We start from the raw sequence: 7548 nt of genomic DNA on the forward strand, positions 1-7548 counted from the left end.
CGTAGAAGCAGAGCTTCCCAAGACAAGGCACCTTGTGCGGTGTCTGTGAGGCAAACTGAGCTGGTTGCACCCAGCTCAGCAGTTTGTGCTTATGGGCCTGGAGCATAGTTCTGCCATACGGTTGGAGTAGAACTTTGGGTTGTATAAACTCCAAAACTGAGTCTTCAGCCCTTATTGAGATAGCAAATATCATTTCATACGTTCATGTTTCTCTCTAAACCAGTTTTTTTTGTTTCTTTATTCATAACCAAAAAGTGAAACAAATTATTTAAAACACTGTTTTTCAAACTGATGGGTCATGAACTCAATTTATCCCTCTCATATCCAAAGAATTCAGTTCTGTCTCATGCTCCAGTAACTTTCTTCCTGTCCCAGTAGTACCTAAAATAATGTAATTGTGCTCGTTCTAAAATACATGATTTTATCCCCTGGCATGATCTTTATCATCAGAGATAGGACGCTCTCAGGATTATCTCTCAGAATGGCAAGAATCTATTCTCCAGAATTATAGAAGAATATCAAGAGATTCCTGGGGCCCTGGCTCAGTTGGTTGGGCAGCTGACTCTTGATTCTGTCATTCCGTCCCAAGCCATGATCTCACGTCTTGTGGGCTGGAGTCCTGCACCAGGCTCTGTGCTGACAGTGCAGCATTCTTTCTCCCTTTCTCTCCCCTGCCCCCCACTCGGTCAAATCCAGCTTTTTTGAGCTATTTTATTTTATAAAATTCAATAATTTATTTCCTTTGTGGCCTTCTGTGGTCTTTTGCCTTTGTGAAAAATCTCTCGACAACCATGGAGACATGAAACTACTCCTGGGCAGACAAAGCGCCTAAGATCTTCACGACTTGAGGAGATTCTGTCTGATGGAGCCTGCTACAAGTTAATAGCATCAAAATAACAACAGCAACTACTGAAGAAAATAAAACAGACGTGGGCCTCTACCAACTCGTTCAGTATGAATTCAATATGTGATTGAAAAGTAATTGATTTTTAATACGTTACTTTGATTTCAGAGCGCGAGGTAATTAGGAGATGGATGTGCATACTCAGTAAGAGAGATTGGTATTGTAGATTTGACTTTCTGGGTTGATTTTATTTATTTACTTTTTAAATGTTTACTTTGAGAGAGATAGCATGTGTTTATGAGCAGGGGACAGGCAGAGAGAGGGGGAGAGAAAGCACCCCAAGCAGGCTCCATGTTGTTGGCGTGGAGCCTGACGAGGGACTATCCAATGAACTGTGAGATTCTGACCTGAGCCAAAATCAAGAGTCAGATGCTTAACTGACTGGGGCACCCAGGTACATTACATATACAATACATATACATAGACAATGCCCTATAGTACATTTCTACATATAGCTATGTCATAGAAGCACAATCTATAACAACTATAACACCATTCAATTGTTCTACTGCACATATGACAATGCTCACACAATTTTTGATCTGTAACAGCCGTCATTAATAGGGAATTAACGTGATCATTTTTTCATGCATAAAATATCCAAAGACTGGATACCTCCAAAACAAGAGAAAAATAAAAAAAAAAAAACAAAAAAAAACACACTTTCAAGATGTTTGATTTGTATCTGGGATATTGGTATGTGAACTTTCATTTTATCTTCAGAAATGTTTTCCAGGTATGTCTTATTCTCCTGATTTCGACACGCGAAAACTGAGGTTAGATAGAAAAAGTTGATTTTATTTATAGCCAGGAAGACAAACCTACATTATAAAAGTAAAATATTTTTAAAATAAAAGGTGCAATTGGGTCACATTTGCCACTCTTGCCATGCTTCGCTGGGGGAGCACATTTTCTGCCCCATTAACTTCAGGTTTGGTCATATAACTTGAATTGCTCAATGAAATGTGGATAAACATGTCATAAGTCACATTGAGATTACAGCTGCGAATGTACTTGTGTGGTTCAGGTCTGCCTCCCCCCACCACTTCCAGCTTCTGCCCTCACCCAGAAGAATAGCTTGATCAATAGAGGAGCTTCTCCTTCATCCTAGGTCCTAGAATGAGAAGACAAAACTTTGGCCCGGCCCAGCCCCACACAGTCCAGCTGCAGATCAAGCATTTCCCTCACTTGCTATACGTGAGAATATAATGAAAACTACTGAGTTTTAAACGCTGTGTATCATTGAATCAAAGGCTTATTAATATAGAACGTAAAATAGTAAAGATTTTCTTGGATGTTTAGCTTATATTAGGTAAAAGAAAATTTTAAGTGTAACTCACAAAAAAAACAAAAGAAAAAAATTTTTTTTTATTCTGAGACAATTGGGAGCAACTGCTGAATTACTGTTTTGGCGTATATAAAATTAAAATTTCTGTACATTTCTAGATATATAGAAGCACTTGTGATCCAGATTTTTTTTAAAAAATCTTAGTTAAAAGAGAAGAAGTTAGAACATGAGTATTGCTTTTTTCAAAAGGTTTTTGAGTCTCAAAAGTGGCTTGATTGTTAATTAACACTTTGATTTTTACTATTTATGCTGTCACTAAGGGACATAAAGTAAGCAGTTTAATCTGTTACTGGAAAGGACAAAATAACCATAACATTTTAGAGTTTCCTCTTCCTAATCTGTTAAACTAAGGGTAAAGAATATCAATCTTAGATTTTCTTTTAGTTTAGGATCAAATTAGAAAACATACAAGGAACAAAGTTGTATCGGAACATTTATGATCACAGAGCTCCTGGGTGGCCCAGTCAGTTAAGCATTAGACTTCGGCTCAGATCATGATCTCATGGTTCCTGAGTTTGAGCCAGGCACTGACTGTGCTCTGCACTGACCATGCGGAACCTGCTTGGGATTCTCTGTCCCTTTCTCGCTGCCCCTCCTCACCCTCTCTGTATCTCCAAATAAATAAAACTTAAAAAAAAATTATGATCACAATTCTCTATTGTGGTTATAAACCTGAGAACAAATAGTAACACTTGGTGGTGGAGAGCATTTGAGATGCAGAAATATCTGTTGATTTCCAGACTTTACACGTTTTCCCATACTTCCTCCCCTCCAAGCCCACGCCTGTAATCTGTGAAGTTCACCTGCTGCTTACTCTGTTACTCTACTTCCTGAAGTCACAAACCTTTGTGTCATCCTTGACTCTTCTCATTCATATATGTCTATTTTCAGTGAATCAGATTGACTCTACATTTAAAACATACCCCAAACTTGACTTCTCATCAACTCACTTGTCACCATCTCGGTACAAGTCACATTGTCTCTCTGCAAAATTATTGCAAGAGTCTGATAGCTGGTGTCCCTATTCCTCCCTCTGCCCTCTTCAGGGTACTATCAACACAGCAATCATAGTGCCGTGTTCAAGCGTAAACACGATCATTTTCATCCTTTGCTCAGAGCCCTCCAGTGGTCTCCTGTTTATATTCAGGATAAAATAGAGTCCAAAAGGCCTCCTAATAGCAAAGGGTACTTCTCAACACCACCACTTTAATTTTCTCCACCTCCTTATCTCATTTATTCCACTGCGTTGACACTGGCCTCAAGATTCCTTGAACATCCAGGCATGTTCCTACCTCAGGGCACTTTGAACATACTATCATCTGTCTGCAGAGATCTTCTCCCTTATCACCAACACTCATTCTCTCTCCTCATTAGGTCTCTATTCAAAGGTCATGTTCCCAGAGAGGCTGGCCCTGGACACCTCTGTCTAAAATTTCAACTGCACCCACCCATGGAAATACACATCTTATTGTTGTCTTCCCTGTTTACTTTCCCTCCTTAGCATTTATTGCCATGTGGCACATGATGTATTTAACTTTTATTTTTAAAATGTCTAAGCTCAATGAGGGCATGATTTGATTTCTCCTTTGTTTTATAATATATTCCTGGTGCTGGCAGTTTTCAGGCACTGAAGAAAAAAGGTATGGCCTGCTGAATCAACCTACTGCAAAGAATTGCAAATAGATGCTAAATTTAGTGTTGGCACTCTTATCCTATCATGAGAGCAAAAGTGAATAAGCGATCAAGAGGCTTAAGGAGAGAGGGAGTGTGGTTTGGTTGGAGGTGCTCTATAAGTGTGTTGTATCAGAAAGAGTCTTTGTAGAAGGAGAATTGTAAACAGCCAGACTTGGAAAAAGTAGCTTCCTTATCAAAAGACTATTAGTTGGAATTTTGGCAAATGAGGGATCTAGGGAAGCCATAAAAGGGCCTTTGAAAAAAGAAAAAGCTGAAATCAGCCACTAAGCCAATGCTAGCTTCTACATTGCCTGCCATGTGAGAATGTGTAATTTCTAATCCTCACTCATGAACCCAACATTTGGAGAGGTGGGGACAATAGTAAATATGCATGCATGTGTGTGCACATGTGTGCGTGTTAGCATGGTAAGGCCAGTGTATCAAGATAAGGGTATCTAAGATAGGGGTGAATAGCCCCATGCCCACTGTGCATCCTACCATCCCTAGGCTGAAACAGTATGTAGCCAGGGGCTGGGAAATGATCTCAAATCTCTGACTCACAGCAGGTGCTTAGTTCTATTTCCGTGAGTTGGTAATACTGATGAAAGTATAAATTTTCTGCCAAAAGCTGAGGTACAAACAATATGTACTAGAGCTTAGAAAAAAAACAACAACAAACCAGCATTAGCTGGGACATGAAGGAGGTTTCATGGGAGAAAAAAAATAAAATTGTCATTGAAAATCTGGATGGGAAGGGACAGGTTTGGTCTTCAGGGAACAGGAACTGGGGTTGAGAGACCTGAATGGGTTACCCTAAAGAATAACAGGTACAGAAGGAAGAAAAATGTGTTTGTGGTGGACTGAGAACTTTGATACATTTGCTGTGAATTTCTGGTGACTATGTTCAGCTGCCTCATAAATCGGAAACCCAAGGGTTGGTGGTTGTCATATTTGAAATAAAAAAAAAAAATAAGTAAATCAATGTTAAATTCACAACTGCACCGATGTTAGTGATTCTAGTAAAAATAGTCTATGTTGATTTATGAGTTGATCTGTAGGCTGAGGTTGGCTAGCTGTTCTATACATCTTATGTTAATCAGGCTTTTGATATGTAAAAAGTAAGTTTTCATCTCGATTTCATCACCAATAGCTCTACAGTATTTTTTTTAAGGGACAGGGTTTATCTTAAACGTTTTGCTTATCAACCTGGTATTTAAATTGGAATAATAAAGGAATATCTGAATATTAGCAGCCTATAATTAAGAACCAAAGTGAATGGTCACTTACGATCATTCACAAAATAATTGATTGATCAATATTTTCTCTTTTATGCTGCTATGTGGCAATATGTGCCAGAGTGTAACTGATCTCTAGAAGTTTCCTCAGGGAACATGTATCATGTTTCCATAAGGAACAAGACTAATCTCTTATTTTGGACATGAAAAAAATAAGTACACTAATTAAAAATATATTAAATCTAGTTGTATATTTCCATTAAAAACCCTACAATACCACCCAATTTAAAAATGCTAATAAATAGAGAACTCATCTTACAGAACAATAGAAATAAGCTAGTTTCCTAACTTTATGAGGATGGCCTTAAATAAATTATTAATGTACCTTGAAATAAGTTGAATACCTTTTTATGTTTATGGTAAAATGCCCTTTTATATTTTGACTTATCACTATGGATTGTTAAGCACATATTGTGCATAAATAATTTTGATAAAAATGTTAAGAGAAATTCATATTATGTGCTAACGAATCAAGAGAAAGGTGGCTACTTCAGTTATATCCCATAATAATAACTTCATCTTTGTTAGGGAAGAAGCCTTGAAAGGCTACGTTATTGTAGCTACAGAAAATTGCTCTCACATCTGTATGTTAATAATAAAAAAGTAGAAATGTAAAATTTGAATGTGCAAATATAACTCCCCAAATTATAATAGAATTAAACATGAAGACATTATGTTTCATGCATATTTAACATTATGCACTAGGTATGTGCTGTATCCTCAATTCTGTTGGCATATTTGCATATTAAATTCTCCTTAGACCCGATTCACAAAGACATCCTAAGGTGTGATGCGGTAGTTGCTGTATCACAACAAATCGTTACCGTGGAACATCTTGACAGAGAGTATTATTGACGTGCCAAATTTCTGTTTCTTTGCATCTTTCTTAATGACTTTGGTGGCCTTAATCTTCAGCAGCTAAACTGGTTTGATTACAAGTACTAACCATAGCATGTTATGAATGGCAAATGTTCAAATCCTCTCTGCAGCTGTATCTCTGAGGAACGCACATAAATTCGCAAGTTTGCATCAAGGACAGTGGGTTTATTCTCTGCGCCCAGGGTCAGCTCTCATGACCAAAAAGCAGACGATGAAGTTCAGGTGTGGGGTCTGACTCCCAGGCAGAAAGCACATTTCTTTGATCATTGCTAGTATTTTCATTTTTCCTCTTTTAATACAATGGATTTTCTTCTACAATTAGTTCAGGAAGCCAGCAGGTGCAACAACACAGTTGCAGTGATCTAAATCCTCTGTGAATTAACCATCATTAAAATTGATTCATTTGTGCTTGTAAATGGGATGCTATATCCTTCGGGAATTGTATTATTGATCTCATTTCTAACAATGTAAACACTTGAAAACTTTAATGTCATTTATCTATTATAAAGATAGTATGAATTCAATTTGTTTGGAATTTTTGAAAGTGTATTGAGTTGATTAAGGTAGTTAAGAGTAAGATTAATAAATTCTTAAACACTACTTATGCTGATACTAGCTATGTTCATGAGTTTTAGTGTGAGACATATCTTTGGGACTGAAGAGGGCTAACTTTTATAAAATTACTTAGTTTTAAAATAAGATTTTGAATTTTTAAAAATGGCTTTTATGACAATTTTATGCCACTGGATATTTTTAACATTTTATTTTTGTATTTTTTAATGTTTATTTATTTCGAGAGGTAGAGAAAGCACAAGCGGGGAAGGGGCAGAGAGAGAGAGAGAGAGAGAGAGAATACTAAGCAGTCTCCATGCTTAGTACGAAGCCCAACACAGGCTCGACATGGGGCTGGATCTCATGACCTTGAGATCAAGACTTCTCATGACCTTGAGATCACAACTTGAGCAGATATCAAGAATCAGAAGCTTAACCAACTGAGCCACTCAGGGGCCTCAGATTTTTGTAACATTTTAAAAATACTTTTTATTTTATTATTAGAGGGACATAATCATTTGCTTTCACAAAACATTATGATTAAATAATATGAAAAGAAGGGGTGCCTGTGTGGCTCAGCGAGTTAAGTGACTGACTCTCAATGTCAGCTCAGATCTTGATCTCAGGGTCTTAAGTTCAACCCCCCACACTGAGCTCCACACTGGGCGTGAAGCCTATTTAAAAAATAAAAATAAATGACATGAAAGGAAATTTAAACATTCATAATATTTCAGCGTGGGAAATGGAATTGAAGACTGTGTTTTCAAAAAGTCTTCTTTAATACTTTATACATTGACATAAAGATGGGTTCTGGCTACAATAGTTCATCTAAATTTTTAAAATATTATTACTTTTGTGTGTAAAAATTATCAATACATGATTCTTTCTCTTTTTTA

This window comes from Panthera onca, chromosome C2 (genome assembly GCF_046562875.1).
Source record: "Panthera onca isolate mPanOnc1 chromosome C2, mPanOnc1 haplotype 2, whole genome shotgun sequence".
Taxonomy (NCBI): Eukaryota; Metazoa; Chordata; class Mammalia; order Carnivora; family Felidae; genus Panthera; species Panthera onca.